Source organism: Globicephala melas, chromosome 16 (genome assembly GCF_963455315.2).
Source record: "Globicephala melas chromosome 16, mGloMel1.2, whole genome shotgun sequence".
Taxonomy (NCBI): Eukaryota; Metazoa; Chordata; class Mammalia; order Artiodactyla; family Delphinidae; genus Globicephala; species Globicephala melas.
In genome coordinates, this window is record NC_083329.1 from 38,163,909 (window position 1) to 38,180,109 (window position 16,201).

The 16,201-nt window shown below is 41.9% G+C and overlaps 1 protein-coding gene across 10 annotated transcripts in view; it reads left to right on the forward strand.

The window, feature by feature from the left end:
• Positions 1 to 16,201, forward strand: part of SGMS1 (sphingomyelin synthase 1) — a 291,689-nt gene that overhangs the window by 88,633 nt on the left and 186,855 nt on the right. For 8 of the 10 annotated variants that reach the window (XM_060285952.2, XM_060285953.2, XM_060285954.2 and 5 more), the window contains one exon: positions 3,720 to 3,808. The gene's annotated coding sequence lies outside the window, so the exon portion shown is untranslated. Of the gene's footprint in view, positions 1 to 3,719; positions 3,809 to 12,499; positions 12,594 to 16,201 lie in introns of all 10 variants that reach the window. The other 2 variants (XM_060285956.2, XM_060285955.2) reach the window with 1 other exon arrangement.

Consider the following 16,201-nt stretch of genomic DNA (forward strand, 5'->3'; position numbering starts at 1 on the left):
ATAAACACTGCGTTTACATCAGACGCTCGCCTTTAAGTTCTAGGGGGCCTGGAGTAAAACCGAAGAGAGATGTAACTTCCATGCACCGATTCCTTTAGAGAAAATGAATTAGATGGGCTGCAGTGTGCATGTCCAATATGGAGAAAGTCTGCTCAAGAAGTAGAAAGGGGTCGTCCCCCATTCTGCGTGGTGCGCCGTGTGGAAAGCTGCATGTGTGCACGCGCCCGTGGCTCAGATCCACTGGCTTGTGCAGGGAAAGGCCTAATCTCCATTTTCCTGTGATGGCAAACTCCTCTTTTCTCACAGCATGTGAGAAGAAAATACTGTTCTTGTTTGCCAGTTTCCTTTTGATTAACTTTGTATCTGGGGTTGCAGGTTTTCTTTTGGACTACTTTTTCTCTGATTATTTTCTCACCAGTGGTTAGAAGTGGAAATGGAAATATGCCAGAAAATGATTTATATGAAAAGGAGTCTTCTCCTCACCCCTAAGTACATGCACATAAACAAGAAAAATAAAGAATAGCAACTAACTTTGGATTCTTTGGCTAGACTATAGTGTTTTATTTTGCCATTTGGAGGAAGAGTTATGGAAATAAAGGGAAATATATGTCAGAGTGATAGCCAGCTGGCTATCTGAAGTGAGTATCAGCTTTCTGGAAGGAACAGAGACACTTTCTTGTCATTTTATTTAGAATTGCCTGACTGCTAGAGAGCGTTTTTCTTGCCACAGTGCTGCAATAAAAGTAAACACATAACGTTTCTAAGAAACAGATTGTTAGTTTCTTTGAAATGTTTAAATAAAGAGCATTTGTTACATGCTCCAAGTATTTGATTCTTAACTCTTCCCAATAGAGCAGCTCTGTGTCCCACAAGCATCACTTAGTGTTGAAGGCACCAAGAGAAATAGAGAGGTAACTGGTACTGGACTTGGCCCTCCTTCAGTAAACTAGAAAACTGGACAGTACACGAGCCAGTTACTGTCAGTCACGGGAAAACAGGCAGCCAGGACGTTGATCCTTGAGAGAAGAGAGTCACATGAGGTGAGACCCACATTTGCCCTAGTTTTCTGCTGGAGCGTATTCCCTGTTCCCTGCATTCCCTTCCTGGGGTACCAAGGAGGGGGAGCCTGTTACAGCACGGTGGGTCTCCAGAGTTCAGGGCTGCTGAAGAGGCTGGAATTTGTATGGCAGGCTACTGGGGAGGAGGGAACTATGAGAGGGGAACCCAGAAGCTGAGATGTGTAGCCATACAGGGTGAGACCTAGCAGAGAGCAGCTGTTCCCAGGCAGGGAAGAGAATGGCCATAGCAAGGTTCATGCAGTATGGAGGGAAATGGAGAGTTCTGGGCTAGCCAGGGTGGAGAGACCTTGCTGAGCACCTTCACCATTCCGAGACACCGGAAAGACCATGCCTTATGATTAAGGGTCATGCATTAGGACCAAGGACGTATCTCAAATAGACCTATCTTAACCAATTATAAAACCAAGCCTGACGGAATTGAGAGGATCTGCCAGTAATTTAGTTGCCATCAGAACCAAACTGAACACCTCCCAGTTGTCAACCTTATAACAGAAAAACATGCAAAGAAGCAGGAAAATGTGACTCATTCAAAATGAAAAGTAATCAGTGGAACTAGACAATGCCTTTCAAACAGGGTTATCCTAGATCTTGGTCTGTATAACACCATTCTCCACTGAAAGGACCCAGGGCGTTTAGAGAAATGTCTGCATCTAGGGCAGAGACAGAGTAAGTACAAGATGAGCCTAGAACTTTTTTTTTAATGTCAGAAAGTAAGGAAATAAAAGTAGAAAAATAAAAAAAATGATGGGGGCATGTCACAAAGGTAAAGGAGCCAGTTTAAAGGGTCGCCCACTGGCTAAATCTGAGACAGTTTGAGCACCAAAATTATTAAGTACAGTGATAAATTATAAATTGTTGAAAAAGTAGGACTTCATATATCCTTACTGATCATAAATTGACAAATAGATGAACAAATAGTGTAGACTGCTGAGTCCTGGATGGTAATGTGGAGGGAATGCTGGAGTTGGAACCATGAGCATGTTGTAGCCATGGTAGTAAAGTTCAGATCAGGCAAGGGTCACCAGTGGATGCTAAATCTAGGGGGACATTTTGATGAGGGACAAGATATTTGCATGGTCTTAAAGTGTCTCCCCACAGATTACTTATTAGATGTAAGGGAAAAAATAATAATTTTTCTTGGGAGAAATTGGACAGCACCTTGGCTGGGTGATCAAAATTTATATCGCCAGGGAGGGGCACATAGACTTCACATGCCTTCAGCTATGACACCAGGAGAAGAAAACTCTGTAGTTTTCTGCCTGATAATGCATAGGCTGAATTGAATCATGAGGAAATGTCAGACAAGTCAAAATGGTAATGTTTTATTAATATAAAAAAAGGGGAGGACTATATTCTTCTATAGTGTCAGTGTCAGTGTCATAAAAGATAAAAAAGTGCTGTGTGTCGCAGATTAATGGCAGCTAAATATAATACCTTACCCTGGACTGGATCCTGAATTGGAGGAAAAAGAAATGCTATAAAACGCATTATTGGGTTAATTGAATATGGCGGTCAATTAAAGTATTGTATCGATATTACATTTACTAAGATCAATAACAACATTATGGTTTTGTAAGAATATCCCTATTCTTAGGAAATAAATTCTGAAGTTTTTAGAGCCATGATGTATGAAACTTATCTCCACGTGGCTCAGAAACAGAAAAATGTTAAGTGAGGAACTTCCCTGGCGGTCCAGTGGTTAAGACTCCGACCTTCCACGGCAGGGGGCACGGGTTCGATCCCTGGTCAGGGACCTAGGATAATGCATGGCGCGCGGCCAAAAAAAAAGCTTATAAAACAAATGTTGAGTGAATGTGTGTGTCTGTAGAGAGAGAGTGAATGATTAAGTATGTACGTTAAATGTTATTAGCAAGTGAACATGGATAAAGAGTACATGGCAGTCTTTGTACTATTATTATTCTACAACTTTTCTCTAAACTTGAAATTGTTTCCAAAAAAGAGAGAGAGAGAGAGAAATAAAGCCCAGCAACTATAACTATGACTTAAAGAGAAAAGGAGGGTATGTGGAAAAGACACATGTGTTTCTTAACTAACTTGGTATGGATTTTCTACCCTCTGTGTTGTCTCTGGTAAATAAACGTTTAATCCTATGGCAGTGTCTTTGTCATTCAGGAGGCAAAGCCGTTTCTATATCTGTTGCTTAAGACACTATATCTAGTGGAAGAAGAAATAATAATACTGCTTTTCAAATTGAAACCATTATATCATTTGGTGCCGTGGAAGAGTTTGGAATAAGGAGTCATAGAAGTGGTTCGAATTCCTCCTCTGACGCTTGCTGGCTGAATGATCACTGGAAAGTTCCCTAACCTTTGGGAAATTTGGCTGCTGCATTTTAAGATAATACTTGCCTAGTCTCAACATCTTACAGCTCAAATGAGAAAATGCATGTGAAATCTCTTTGTAAATAATGATGAATTCTTCTACAAACATTAAATTACTATTAATAGTTTCAGTTAAAGAAGAAAATTGGCTTAGACCAACGTAGAGACTTTCCTTAATTCAGGTGGCTTTTTTTCCTTTTAAATGTCAAGATTGATTATACAAGAGAGTTTCTTTCCGCTTGGACCCTCGGTTCCTTCTGGTTGCCTCCTTTCTAATTTCCTGCCTTTATTATTCTAGGCAAAGCTGCAGTGACCGAAGGAGTTGTGGATTTTCTGAATTTCAAGAACAGTGAAGTAGGAGATAGCAGAGAGTGTATAAAAGAACACGTAAGTCAAACTCAGTGTTTCATCCATTCTCAAACATCTTATGGATCTGAAGTTCCTCAGGATCTCTCCTGCTTTGTTCTGAGATTGTGTGTGAGGCTCTGAAGGATGGAGGGATCTTTGAGGTCTTCAGCTTGCCCAAGGTCAAAATCAGCCAAGGAAAGGCCAATGTGGTTTGGGGAAGGAAGGAGAAAGGATTGAAGAGGCCAGCTTCCTCATTGGAAGAGGAAGGCAACACAGGCCAGGGTGGGAGAAATGCGTAAAACAAAGGGCACAGGAAACAGTCTGCCTGAGTCACTGGAAATGACAGAAAAGGGCCCTGCCAGATCTGAAGTTACGTAAACCAGGGAGGAAGGCTCCAGGGAGGCCTGGGGGAGTCATTTCCTTTACTCTGGAATTGCTTTTGATTGAGACTCCTTATCTGGGAAGATTACAGTTATTAGGTCTTCCCCTTCTCTGGAGTTGAAGAGTCTAGGCCAGTGCTTGTCAGAGAATCAATCTGAGATGAGATGAAGAGCTTGTCATAGAACATAAACCTGGAAACTTTTTCACTGAGAAAGTCTTGCTACCAAAAGTAAAATTCAGCTGAATTAAACAGTGTTCTTAGTGTTGATAGTTGATTTCCATTCTGGAACATAATTACTATGCCCATGTATATATCCAAACAATATATTGCCTAGTTTTACTTGTTTTTAGGCTTGATAAGAATATATTGCATGTAATACTCTGCAGCTTTCATTTTTTTTCACTCAGTTGAATTAAGATTCACTTGTTACATTAATGGTACTAAATTAATTTTTATTGTTAAATAAAATTCTATTCTGAAAATCTATCATAGTTTATCTGTTGCTCCATTTCCTTCCAACATGTGGTATTTTGTTGCCGTTCTAGTGAATATAAAATAGTATATCATGTGGTCTTAATTTACATTTTCCTAATTAATGGTGAAATTGAGCATCTTTTTTTTTTTAAGTGTCCTTTGGAGAACAGAGTTTATGACTTTAATGTAGAGAAACTTCTCAGTCTTTTCTTGCATGGCTAGTGCAGTTTTGTTTGTTTCTGTTTTTTTTTTTTTGGTTTTGGTTTTTGAAATGTAGTCTAACAGTCTCTCTTTTAACTATGTTGCAGTTTCATTGCTAACCTTCATCCTCTTTGATTGAAGTTTTTGTTGATTTGTGTTCTCATTCAGTATTTTTTCTCTGTTCATTTGGAAATTATGCATTTTCTTTCTATTCTTCTAATGATTACCCTGAAAGTACACTGTGTACACTTAATAGTTTTAAAGTTAATCAGTAGTTAAGGTCCTCTTATCCCCTTCCAGAATAATACAAAACTCATAGGATACCTAATGAAGACTGTGTTCTTCTGTACTTATGTGTTCTTTTCAGTCAGTTCTGTTATATGTTTCACCATACAAATTAGACAATTGTTATTAGAGATAGTATTTGTTTCACTTTATCTCTGTGTTTACTATATCTTGCTTCTCTTCCCTTCTTCTGTCCTTTGCCTTTTCTCTGGTGAGATTTGCCTTCTTTAGAATTTTCTTTCCTTAAAATATTTTGGTGGTAACTTCTCTCAGTTTTGATTTATGTTAGAATGTCTTTATTTCACTCTCAGAGTTCTTACCTGACAGTTATTTTTCTCCCAGCATTGTGAGTGTATAATATACCATTCCACTGTCTTATGGCTTTCAGTTTTGCTGTTAAATCTGTTAATCTTTCATTTGCCATTCTTTAGTAGATGATTTGACTTACTTATTTGTTGTTGGATTACTGCAGTTTCACTACAACATGTTTATGTACAGCTTCCTGTTTATATTTGTTGTGATTTATGTATCTGTGAGTTCACATCATTCATCAGCTCTGAAAATTTCTCAGCTATTAATGCTTTGAATACTGTCTCTCCTACATTTTCTCTATTGTCTCCTTCTGGTTTTGATTAAATAGATGTTAGGACTTCTCTTTATTCTTCATGTCTTTTAATTCATATTGGATATCTTCTTCCTTGTCTTTCTCTGCTTCATTTGGGTAATTTCTTAAGATTTAGCTTTCAGTCCAGTAATTTTCTCTTCAGCTGTGTTGAATCTTTTATTTAACCCATCCACTGAGTTTTTAATTTCAGTGATTATATTTCTTCATTTCTAAAGGTTCTTCTGCTGCTGCAAACCTGTGTGAATATTTTTTTGATGGTGTCTTTTTGCTTACTCATTTTCTTTTTGCTCCATCTTTCATCTCTTTAAACAGCACCAAACTGAGCTATTTCATATTCTGTATTTGATAATGCCAGTATCTGAAATCTTTGGTGATCTAAATCTGTTTCTGTGGCTTGTTTCCTAGTGTGCATGGTGAATTTTAATTATGTATTTGTTTGATAATTATATCTTATTTGATATAAATTTTTTTGGCTTTTTTGATAATTATGTCTTGGAATCTTGAGATCTTACTTCTTGAAATTTGGAGCCAGGAGGATGCTACAGGACCAGGACCACTCTTGTTCCCTTTGGAATTCCTGGTTTCAGGTTGGGCTTTCCCCACCTGGCTGAAAGCTAAAGGTCTAGATGCCCTGTTCATTTCATTGCTGGTATTTGTAGTTGTCTCCAGGGTGACTGCTGCTCTCTTCTTTGCTTAGGTTTCAGTGCACTGTTCTTAACCTCTTGGGATTTGTTTCTCTACCTGGAGCTACCCAATGTGTTAGAAAGTATTTTTTTTTTTTTTTTTTTTTTTTTTTGCGGTACGTGGGCCTCTCATTGCTGTGGCCTCTCCCGCTGTGGAGCACAGGCTCCGGACGCGCATGCTCAGCGGCCATTGCCCACGGGCCTAGCCATTCCGCGGCGTGTGGGATCCTCCCAGACCGGGGCACGAACCGGCATCCCCTGCATCAGCAGGCGGACTCTCAACCACTGCGCCACCAGGGAAGCCCTATCAGTTTTCTTAAATCCTTTAAACTTTACATGGTAAATTACTTTATTTCACCAAGGGACTGGAAAATAATGAAATACTGATCTCTTTGAAAGCCAGGTAAACCACATCTGTATTCATATCACATACTCTATCCTTCCACTTTTGCCTGGGTTCTTTTTCTAGTTGATCCATTGAATATTTACTTCTTGGAAGTTGGAAGAAGACAGTATTCATTACTTTTAGAATAACTCATAAGAACAGAGTTCTAGTCTATTTTCTGTTAAAGTGTCATTTTTCTTTCTGTTCGGTATCTTAGATAATGTGGATCTCTGCCTGCAGATGGAGAGTAGAGAAAATAGATGTTTGCTGTTGTGAATAAGGGGCATCATCTCTGTAAACTCCATGACCTTACATTCTATATCCCCTTCATGGACATAGAAAGCAGCTTGAAGTTTTTGGTCTATAAAATGTTAACTTGCCTTGTGCTTTGGCACATGAAAAAAAAATTATTTCAAAATAGATGTCAACTGAGAATGCTGATTTGATAGTTTTTTAGTCATTCTGCAGCAGAAACATCACCTGTAGGCAATCATACCTTTTCAGAGGCTACACAGATTTGACAGGGGTGTGTGGATTAGGATTTTGTGACAACAGTGACATGTTAGGAATGTTTCTAATCTGCAAAATCTTTGTAGGTTACAGGTTGTATTTTTGTAATACTAGTGTAATCCTAGAAAAAGCAGGCAGTGAAAACATTCCCAGGGAATGCTGAGCTCTGTGACTAGAGATTCTTTGAGGGACTGCCTTCTGTGGGACCCATACTTTCACTTGGAAGATATAAATACCAGATAATTCTGTGGCTTTTCCTCCCTTGGATAACAAATTCTAATGAGTGGTTACTTACTCTGTGTCCTCATATGCTTGGGTTATTGGCTGGCAGTTCAGGTACTACTGCTGGTTTGGCTTAGTTAGCTGAGCAGTCTAGAAACTTCAGCTGGAGAGCTGGGAAAGAGATGAAGTAGAACTGGAGAAGTTTACCAGGTGAGGCCAGTGGTTCCTGAGGAGGCCCTGCCTGGCCTTCTAGGCTGGAGAGCCATCATTCACAGGTGCACACTGCATGGGTCTGATTACCACCACCCCCAGTTCTGTGGCCTGGGCCAGGCAGTTCATTTGGTAGAGCAAGAACTGGTCCTTTGAGCCTCCCAGTTTCCCTCTTTTAACTGTAAATATGTATATTCCCTTGAAGGTTGTGATTTGGGTCATTAGCTTGATTTGAACACAGTTCACCTGAGTGCAGTTTCTTTCCTGCTGCAAAATTGTGGCTCTGGTTGTATCAAAAGGGTGCAGAGGGACAGCCCAAGAACGTGGTCTTTCAGGTGTCCTTTTCAGTTAGGCCGTCAAAACTGGGGCTTGGCAGACGTTGTCGAGACGAGTGACCATAAATCTGAGTTTGGTCACCAGGCCCCGTCACGTGATCCAGAGCTGTGTTTTGTTTCACACGCTCCCTGGGTCTCATGAGCTATGGTCCTGATTGTGCTCCTCTAGATGAAGAACAGTTACCTCTCTCAGGCTCGGCCCTGGAATACTTGGCCATTTGTAACATTTTCCTCCTTTCTCACGTGACATCATAAATTTGTGTATTTCTAAAGAAGGTTTTGAAAAGTAAGATTGTTTTAAAAACCTTCTCCTCCAACCTGCCTTCCCTGTTGCTCACCAAGTTCACATCTGAATGCTTGTTGTCACGCCCTTTGTCTGATGCCTGCAAACATGCTCACAAAATTAATTTTTATTTGCCGTTGTCTCAGTCCGGGTGTTCGGGGTGGGAAGCACGGCATAGAGGGAGCCGTACGAGGTTCATCAGTAGCCGGAACACCTGGCTTCAAGTTGAATGTCTGCTTACAGGCTGTTCGGCTTTGGTTAATCACTGAGCTTTTCTGTGTTTTAGTTTTCCCACCTAATCTATTCATATGCTGGAGCAATTGGTTCTCAAATGTTTTGGTGTAAGGACCCTTTATACTCTTAAAAATGACTGAGGGACCCAAAGAGCTTTGCTTGTATGAGTTGTAGCTAGCATTCTGTGGCAGGCAGAGAAATAGCCCCCAAAGATGTCTATATTCCTAATCCCCAGAACAGATGCATATGTTACTTTACATGGCAAAAGAGACTGTATGTGTGATCATTAAGGATCTCGAGGTGAGGAGATTATCCTAGATTATCCAAGTGGACTCAAGTGTAATCAAATGAGTCCTTTTGAGGGAGGCAGTGATCTACGAGAGACAGCAGTGAGAGGTGGCTTGAAGCGAGGTCTTAGTTCCCGGCCCAGGAATTGAACCTGGGTAGCCTGGAATGAAAAGCAGAATCCTAGCTGCTGGTCCACCAGGGGCTAGAGGCTAGAAGCAAAATTCTCCTGGCCCTTTCCCCCATTGAAAAATGCATTTCTCAAGGAGGCAAAAACTGTAAAAACAGGTAAAAAGTTTATTATTAGAGACATAGCACAACAACAAGTGGGACAGCACGCAGAGAAACAAGTTTGTTTAGTTAAGACAGAAGCAAGGCAGAGATGCACACCCGGAGAGAGAGGGTGTGGGCGTCCTTCCTAATGAGGGGTAGTGCAGTGAAGAGGCGGTTAAGTCACTTATATAGGTCAGTTCTTCCGGGTCTTTGTTTACCTTTGGCCAATTAGCGGGTTTCTTTTTCCACCTGACCCGCCCTAGCCTCCCCAACATGCGTGCACAACTTTTTTCCAAGATGGATTCCAGCCCAGAGGCTTGTGGGGGGCCTTGGCATCACATATTATGGGGTGGTGCCCCCTCCTTTTTGACCCCCGAAGAGCCTTTCTGAGCAGGTACGGTGTCTCCTTGGCCCCAAGGATGGGAAATATGTGACCTGTTGATCCTTTACGCAAACAAGGGTTAGCCCCTCTCTGTCCCTGCCATGACTGTTACCTTAAAGCAGGGGTCCCCAGCCCCACCCCCCCCCCCGCCGGGCCGCACAGCAGGAGGTGAGCCGCGGGGCGAGCGATGCTTCATCTGCTGCTCTGCCTTCCTCCCCATCGTGGCCTCCAGCAGCTGGAAAAGGCAAGGGACACATTCTCCCCTGCTTCAGGAGGAACTCAGCCCTGCTAACGTCTTCATTTTAGCCCTGGAAGGCCCCTTTTTAGACTTCTGACCTCCAGAACTATAATTTGTGTCATTTTAAGCTACCTATTTGTCGTGATTTGTTATAGCAGCAATAGGAAACTAATGCAAATATTTTGTTAGAAATTAAAAGTGAGAAATTTTAAAAATATTAATTTATTTTAAAATAATAAACGATCACAGGTTAGCATAAATTACTTTTTTGGGGGGAAAATAACTATTTTCCAACTATTAGTGAGAAGACTACCACTGCTATACATTTTTATAAATCTCTTTTAATGTCTGGCTTCATAGAAAGTACCTGGATTCTCGAATTAGCTTCTGCATTCAGTCTGTTGTGGCATAATGTGTCATGTACCCTCTGAAAAACTCCCCCGATACTCACAGAGAAAGAACATTAAAAAGGCAAATATCATCTTAATATTATTATAAAAAATAGTTTTGGCCTCATGGATTACCTAAAAGATAGGCCTCTTGGGAGGACCCCACTTGGAGAACTTCTGGGCTAGAACATAGCCACATGGCCACACCTAGCTGCAAAAGAGTCTGTGAATTGCTTCTTATTCTAGGGGCCAGTTTTAAAAAGTGAGGGTTCTGTTATTAAGGAAGAATGGATATTAAGAGACATTTTGCAATTTCAGATTCTTTTTTTTATATATTTTTAAATTTTATTTTATTTTTTGAGTGTGTTGGGTCTTTGTTGCTGCGCGCGGGCTTTCTCTAGTTGCAGCGAGTGGGGGCTACTCTTCGTTGCGGTGCACGGGCGTCTCATTGCAGTGGCTTCTCTTGCACAGCACAGGCTCTAGGTGCGCGGGCTTCAGTAGTTGTGGCATGTGGGCTCAGTAGTCGTGGCTCGCTGGCTCTAGAGCACAGGCTCAGTAGTTGTGGTGCACGGGCTTAGTTGCTCCGCGGCATGTGGGATCTTCCTGGACCAGGGCTCGAACCCGTGTCCCCTGCATTGGCAGGCGGATTCTTAACCTCTGCGCCACCAGGGAAGCCCTCAAATTCTTATTATATCAAAGTTTGGTACCCATGGTGGGTAGACAATTGCCAAAATGTTGGTTTCCCTTCTCCTTGTCCTCACATTAGCTGGGAAAAATGGGCATTTCACTTAGACTGCATCCTTTAGAAATACCTATGAAAGGGACTTCCCTGGCGGTGCAGTGGTTAAGAATCCACCTGCCAATGCAGGGGACATGGGTTCGTGCCCTGATCTGGGAAGGTCCCACATGCCACGGAGCAACTAAGCCCGTGCGCCACAACTACTGAGCCTGTGTTCTAGAGCCCACGAGCCACAACTGCTGAGCCCGCGTGCCACAACTACTGAAGCCTGAGTGCCTAGAGCCTGTGCTCTGCAATGAGAAGCCACCGCAATGAGAAGCCCCCGGATTGCAACAAAGAGTAGCCCCCGCTCGCGGCAACTAGAGAAAGCCCACGCAGCAACGAAGACCCAACGCAGCCAAAAATAAATTAATTAATTAAAAAAAAAAAGAAAGAAATACCTACGATGGAACACAATGGCATATAGGTGGAGTCATAACTGCATTTTTAGCATTTGTAGGTTAATTATATGAAATATCTTTTGTTTGGTGCTCACAGGCAGCTTTTTGATGTCATGTTTGGGTCTTTTGAACTTAACAATGTGCTTCCTTTCCTTGGGTAGGAGTACAGTTGGAAGTGAAATGCGATTTCAGCCCAGCTTTGATTCATAGTTGTTCTTTATGGGTTTGAAAGTACAAGGGGAGTGACATTTCCTCTTGGTCATTTTGTAAACAGTTCCCACTTCTCCCTGGCAGCATCCTGTTGCTGAAGAATAACCCAGTTCCAATTTACGATGTGAAAGAGCAGTTAGGAATATTTGTGCTAAAGAGCTTATAGTTTAAAAAAATGTATATAAATACAGTAAAACTGTTGGGGCTTAAGTGGCATGGTTTGGAGCTTAATATAAAGCTTAATACTGATCTCATTAATTGATGGTATGCGTTTAATGCATTTTTAGTGCCATCCTCATCTTTAAATCAATTATTGTAATAGCTTTTGGGTGAATGAGGACTTAGGAGATATTTTAACATCCCACATACGGTTATTTCAACCTCTGAGGTGGGAGAAGCCTTTGTGTCTTTCACACCGTTGATTGTCTGTTTCCTGACTGAACTGATTGAGAAGGGAGTTTTGGGTTTGGGATGGGAGTGGGTTGGAGAAGAAGCAGAGAAGGTAAATTAGAGGCTCAAGCACTTGGGGAAAACGTGTGCCTGGTTGGAGGCCACGCTGGGGTGAGTACTGTGGACAAGAAGAATGACGCCTGCCATTTTATTAAACAAAGGATGTTGTGGCCATAAAGCCATTGGCCACTGCAGCTGCCCAGACCTCGTACCCTGAGGGGAACTCAGGATGGAAAAACACAGGCTGCCAGCCATCAAGCCACCAGCCGTCAGGGTGCAGTTACCCCCATGGTGCACCCTGAAGGGAATTCAGAATGCAGAAGAATAGGAACTGGCCCTAGATAGTTAAGATGCATATCAAAGGAATGATTTCAATAAGCCCAGACTCTTGCATCTTCCCCATATGTAAATTAACCTGAGATGTCTGTTTTTTGTGATTAGTGTAATCTTTTGATGTTCAACTAGAATTTTTTTTTTTTTTTTTTTTTTTTTCAGTAAAATTTCCTGTATCTTCTGGCTCCTCCCTTACCTCTTTGAACGAGTTCCTCAGAGCTATCTGCGAGGCTGCCATCCCGGTCTATAGTCCTCAGTAAGGTTTCCGGATAAAACATAATTCTCAGCTTTTAGGCTGTGCATTTTTTTTCAGTTGATAGTACTCTGGGGGCCAGAGAGCGTCATTGCAGTGTCTGGTGACCTTTCTGAACTGGAGCTGAGAAGGGCTGTTTTCCTCACTTTGCTCTCTTCCCCAGAGGCCCCTGAAAACCACCCAGTGGTTGCCAGTTTCTGTAGTACCTTGTGGTATATACAGTGTTACCAGGAATTGGGTTGAAACCCTGGTTAACACAGAGAGTGCAAACAATTTTTTGTAACCTGAACTTGCGGGACCGAGACCTGCCAGTACTAAGCATCCTGCATCTGGGGAGCTCAAAGTTTTTAGCAACTAGCATCGTAATGGTAGCACTTATTACCCATATATGAGCATAATAGAAAAATTGTGAGCAAAACTGATAAGAAGGGTATCCCTATTAGTTTTTGAATATATTTCACATCATCACCTGGTGACTCTCCGAGCTGGCTGCCCCTGAGAAGCGTGGCTGCCCGTGGTGCCCTCCCCTCTTTAGGGGGTTTACGCTCATGTCCACTCCACGTATCACCCTGGTCTGCCTTGGGGTGGCAGAGGTCAAGGTGCTGGTTAAGAGAAAGTCTTGGTTAAAAGCCATGTGGTCATTTATTGCAGCAGCTAGTGATTTTGCAAACATGGGCTAGAGTAGTTTTCTGATACTTTAAAATAAGCCCAAAACAACTGTTTTAAGATTGCAAAACAGTGAGTGTTTTGATTTGTCAGTTCCTGCATTTACTAATCACTGAATGTACAATTTCTCTGTGTAAGAGGCTCCACTAGTGCAGGGCCAAGAGCAGTGCTTTATTGTATTTTCTCATCAGCTCTTTAGTGGGCCTGGAGACTTCCTGGCCTCTTGGCTGGCTCAGGAGGCATTTCAGGATTGTAGCCAGCACTCCCAGGACTTCAGCCTTTTGCACAGACGGCCCCAGGGTGTTTTGGAAGCCATGTGTGACTTTAAGGAAAAGATTAGAGTCTCTCTGGAAAGAGGCAGAAGCATGTACTACGAACTAGCTGCTTTGGGGAATTTTTTATTCTCTTGCTCTCAGTTCTTCCTGATTTCCCGGCTGAGTCCCACAGCAGCTTTTGCACATGCCTACTTCCTTTTTGAATTCCTGGCCTCCCCCCGAGCCCAGCTCATGGCACATGCCCTCGGAAGCAAGTCTCGGAGGAAGAGCCTGCCCTCTCCCTTCTTCCTCTCCACCAGTCTAGCTGCCGTTTTCCCGGCAAGTGTCATGCTGGGCTGGTCCTGAGCTTCATCGTGTGTGGGCACATCTTATCTCTTACTCCCTCACACATCTCCTTTTGTCCTGCCCTTCCCTCTGTCCAGTGCCCAAGCATCCTGCTGTTACATTTAGAACCTTGTGGTACAATTCTTGAAATGCACCAACTGTCTCATGCCTCCATGGGTGTCTTTCATGTTGAGACCCATCCAATCCCTCAAGGGCCCGCTTCACACATTGTAATCTGATAGTCGTGCCTTGAATATTCACAAAGCATTTGTTGACCGCCTACTGTGTGCATGGGAGCTGGGGTGCAGATGCCAGGAGATACAGAGATGGGTCGGACTGTTTGTGCTATTGGTAGAGAAGGGGAGAGAAACGTGGGAACAGAGATTACTCCTAATAAAAACATGAACCAGCTATAGTGAGGACCCAAGGGGAGAGGAAGCAACTGTGCCCTGGAAGATGTGGAAGTGGGCCCCCGGGACAGGAGGAGAGGGTCATACCAGTCATCAGCCAGAAGCCAGTGGGGGTTTCCTATGGCCCCCTTTGCTGATGGCATTTCACTGTGACTAGTGTAGAGCAGAGGGACACCTCTATAACTAAAAGATCTCTAATGGTGGATTTGGTTCACTGTGGCAGGTGGTTGGAAAGAAACATTGAGGGCTGTAGATATCCCTAAAGTAACACATGGGCAGGTGCCAATTCTCTATATCTTTGGGGCCAGGCTTTGACCTAAGAAGATAAGCAGTCCCTGGTATGGTTTCTCAGCGCTGGAGGGCTTCCTTATATTCTTCTGCTCTAAGAATTTGTTGGTTACATACTCACTGCTCAACAGCTCAGATACTTAGATGCCCTATTTCTGTGGAAAGGCCTCAAATACTAAGTCTCAGGATGAGGCTAAGTCACAAGGTCCTCCCAGTCCAAACCAGATCGTGTTTTAGTTTCAGTGGACCTTTGACTTTTTATTCATGGATGGTACTTATCTCAGTTTGTAATTGTGTGTGTGTGTAAATACCTCTCTGCTCAAGTTATTTTAAAGACAAGAACTATTGCTTTCTCTTCAACCTTTTATCCATACTGCCTGCACTGGGCTTGGTCTATAATAAGGAAAGAATGAACAGGACAGACACCCATCCAGAGAAGTGAACTTCTCTGTCAACACACAGAGACTTTGCACAGCACAGTCTGAGAATAGATAACTGACTTTTTTTTTTCATTTTTTTAAGTTGAGGTATGGTTGATGTATAATATTATGTAAGTTTCAGGTGTACAACATAGTGATTCACAAATTTTAAAGATTATGCTCCATTTGTAGTTATTATAAAATATTGGCTATATTCCCTGTGTTGTACAATATACTTGTAGCCCATTTTATACCTAAGAGTTTGTACCTCTTAATCCCCTACCTCATATCTTGCCCCTGCCCCCTTCCCTCTCCCCACTGGTAACCACTAGTATGTTCTCTATATCTGTGAGTCTGTTTCTTTTTTCTTTTTCTTTCTTTTTAATTTTGGATAACAGACTTTTAATTTGGTCAAGGAAAAAGGGCAGAAGAAAGTCATCATTTACCAAAGTCCCTTCCAGCAGATGGTGTTTGCAAAACCGAAAAGGTCTTTTCAAAATAGAATGTGCTTTGATGGAACAGATCTATATCCGGGTTGTAGTAGTGTTTATATGAATCTATGCATGTGATAAAATTTTATAGAACTGTATGCAAAAAAAGGGGACAGGAACTGTACATGTAAAAACTAATGAAATCTGAACAAGGTCTGTAGTTTAGTTAACAGTATTGTACCAATGTCAAGTTCTTGCTTTTGATACTTATATTGTGGTTATGTAAGATAAGAGGGGAATACATGGGAGCTTTCCACTGTTTTTGCAACTTCTGTGTGAGTCTAAAATTATTTCAGGAATTCCCTGGTGGTCCAGTGGTTAGGACTCTGCACTTTCCCTGTCAAGGGCGCGGGTTCAATCCCTGTTTGGGGAACTAACCGTAGATGTGTGGCGTGGCCAAAAAAAATTTTTTTTTTTCAGAATCAAAGGTTAAAAGAAAAACACAATGAGATACCACTACATACCTATAGCTAAAAAAAAAAAAAAAAAGGCAAATGAAACAAAAATAGATATTACCAAGTGCTGACAAAGATACAGAACAACTTGAACTCTCTTGCATTGCTGGTGGGAATGTAAAATGGTACAGCCACTTTGGAAAACATGTAGTTTTTTACAAAGTTAAATATATACTTACCATACAAAATAGCACTTTCATTCCTAGGTATTTACCCAGGAGGAGTGACCTCTGTTCACACAGAAACCTGTAGGCTAATATTTGCAACAGCTTTATTTTTTAAA